Below are 3,158 nucleotides of genomic sequence, written 5' to 3'. Positions count from 1 at the left end.
GCGTGTGACCCCTCATCTGCCTTCCCCCCTCCTCCTCTATGGTTTACAGCCATTCTATTTCCTCCGCTGGCCGCCTTCCACCAGCCACAGGCCTCCGCTCCTGAAATCACATTCCCACCTGCCCCAGTACCTCTTCCCACTTCAGAGAGCGAGATCCTGTCCGAGATGAAAAATCTCAAATCAGTGACCTGACCTTTCGTCTTAAGATCCTGGACAAAAGGAGTCAACTAAACCTAAAGCAAGTGGGGCCGGGTGCGGTGGCTCACACCTGTAATCCCAGCATTTTGGGAGGCGGAGGCGGGTGGATCACCTGAGGTCAGGAGTTTGAGACCAGCCTAACATGGCGAAACCCCGTCTCTACTAAAAGTACAAAAAAATTAGCTGGGCGTGGTGGTGTGTGCCTATAATCCCAGCTACTCAGGAGGCTGAGGCAAGAGAATCGTGTGAACCTGGAAGGCAGAGGTTGCAGTGAGCCGAGACTGTGCCAGTGCACTCCAGCCTGGGTGACAGAGCAGGACTGTCTCAGAAAAAAACAACAAAGAAACCTAAAGCAAATGGAAGGAAATACTAAAAGATGAGAGCAGAAACAAACTCGATAGAGAAAAATCATAGAGAAAATAAATGAAACCAAAAGTTAGTTCTGTGAAAAGACCAACACTGAAAAACTTTTCCTTTTTTCTTGTGAAGATTCCAGAAGTATGAAGAACCTTCAGCTAGACTGTAGAACAAGAAACAAACAGAGAAGACTCAAATTACTAAAACCAGGAATGAAAGAGGAGACATCACTACTGACTTTACAGGAAAAATGAAGGCGTATCTGGCTTTACCTATAATACCATGAAAACCCACGTGCCGACAAATCAAATCAAACTGAAGCGGACAAATTCCTAGAAAGACACAAACTACCAAAGCTGACTCAAGAAGAAACAAAATCAAAATAAACCTCTAACAAGTAAAGAGATTAACCCATTTATGCTGGAGGTTGTAAATCTTTTCTGTGAAAAATGAGACCTTGGCGATGACCTTCAGCAGGATATAAATAACTCCCACAAGCTTAGTGTTCCAATAATGGAATGGTACGCACAGTTAATTAACTTTAAAACTTCCCACAAAGAAAAGCCCAGATGCAGAGAGCTTGACTGTGAATTCTATGAAACATGTAAAGAGGAATTAACACCAGTGCTTCACTGTCTTCCAAAAAAATAGGAGGGAACACTTCCCAACACATTCTATCGGGCCAGCATTGCCCAAAGATATCACAAGAAAACAAAACTACAGGCCAATATCCCTTACAGCCCAAGCCTGTACAGCACCCGCTCCACCTCTGGAGGGCTGGAGACTAAGGCCGGCCACACGGGGCCAGCTGTGTCTCTGTGGCCAATCCCCAGTAAAAACTCTGGATCTCGAGGCTCAGGTGAGCTTCCCTGGATGGCAGCACTCCATAGAGACTGCCATACATCCTCGATGGGGAAACAGGCACTGTGCTGTCCGCATGACCCCAACGGGAGAGGACAGCTGGAAGCTCACACCGGAGCGGGACTCCATCTCAAAAACAAAAACCAAAAACCAAAAACCCAGAAACCCAAAAAACCAAACAAACCTAAAGCAAATGGAATCCTTCCATTGGTGGCTCCTGGGCCCTGCCCATGTGCCTCTTCCCCGGGCTGATTTTAACCTGTATTCTTCTTTCACCGTAATAAACCACAGCTGTGCGTACATTCTTCCTTATCCCTGGTTTTGCTTCCCATGGTTTCGGTCATGTGAGGGACAGTGTAATAAAATACTGTGGTAAGGGGGAAGCAAACCACATTCTCATTACTTTTATTGCAGTGTATTGTTATTGTCCAATCATGATTACTATCACTTTTTGTGAGATGGGGTCTCACTCTGTTGTCCAGGCTGGAGTACAATGGCACTATCTTGGTTCACTGCAACCTTCGCCTCCCAGGTTCAAGCGATTCTCCTGACTCAGCCTCCTGAGTAACTCAGATTACATGTGCATGCCATCATGCCTGGCTGAGTTTTATATTTGTAGTAGAGGCAAGGTTTCACCATGCTGGCCAGGCTGGTCTCAAGTTCCTGGCCTCAAGTGATCTGCCTGTCTCGGCCTCCCAAAGTGCTGGGATTACAGGTGTGAGCCACTGTGCCCAGCCTTATTATTGCTATTAATCTCTTACTGTACTGAATGTATAAATTAAACATTATCACAGGCATGTATGTACAGGAAAAACACAGTATGTGAAAGGTTTGGTACTGTCCCTGGTTTCAGGCACCCCCTGGGGGTTCTGGAACACATGACCTTTGCCTCGGGCGTACTGCTGTAGAAAGCCTTTTCTGAGTCCTGTAGTACTTCTAGTGAACTCTTACCCTAAAGGTGGTCATGGGGACTCCCAAACTTGCAGCTGGTGTCAGAAGTGAGGATGGTCTTGGAGACTCATGAACTTTGCAACTAGAAATCACTAAATTGTACATTTTAAGTGTACAAGGGTGAGTTTTACGGTACGTGCATTGTATCTCAAAGTCATTAAGAAAAAGTTTAAGGACCCTTTAACACAGCGACAATCCCATTATCACGCCCCAAATTATGTCTATAGATTGACTCTAAAAGCAGAAATGCAATCAACAGCATATTACACCAGGCTTATGGAGATTTCAGAGTCATTACCTGGGTCATTCAAAGGGGAATGATTTTTTTCTTGAGATGGGGTCTCGAATTTTCGCCTGATCCACAAATGGACATTCTTCCTACTCCAATTCCTGCTCTAAATTACACCTCCAACATTTTGGTTTGCTTTTTCGACCACATCTTTTTGTAGGCTCTTTCCGGAATCTCCCCTTCCCTGCCTCTGTCACAGCCCAACTTTGACTCTCTCAAGCACGCCACGTGATGAACGAAACATCTTTTTATTTTGGCGGCTTGAACCCTGGAGCCCTCCCTCCTCCTGCTTGGTTACGGAGGTGCTGGGGTTGGGGTGTTGCCAGCAGACCTTAAGAGCCTGATCACCCCAAGATTTCCTTGTACCGTCTCATGCGTGAGAACTACTGCTCTGGATTCCCAACTGTTCTTTCCTGGTTTGTTCACTTATTCTGCTGACGGATGACCCTGTGTGACACCCTGAGGAAGGGTGCATGAGGGTAAACTTTTTGAGGCTTTTCAT

General features: G+C 46.0%; 1 protein-coding gene across 1 annotated transcript in view; it reads right to left on the bottom strand.

The window, feature by feature from the left end:
• CCZ1B (CCZ1 vacuolar protein trafficking and biogenesis associated homolog B (S. cerevisiae)) overlaps window positions 1–3,158 on the bottom strand; it is a 29,193-nt gene that overhangs the window by 5,780 nt on the left and 20,255 nt on the right. The window lies entirely within an intron of this gene.

Source organism: Mandrillus leucophaeus, unplaced genomic scaffold, assembly GCF_000951045.1.
Source record: "Mandrillus leucophaeus isolate KB7577 unplaced genomic scaffold, Mleu.le_1.0 Scaffold29, whole genome shotgun sequence".
Classification (NCBI taxonomy): domain Eukaryota; kingdom Metazoa; phylum Chordata; class Mammalia; order Primates; family Cercopithecidae; genus Mandrillus; species Mandrillus leucophaeus.
The sequence above is the reverse complement of the archived record's forward strand: the minus strand, read 5'-3'. Positions and strand labels throughout refer to the sequence as shown.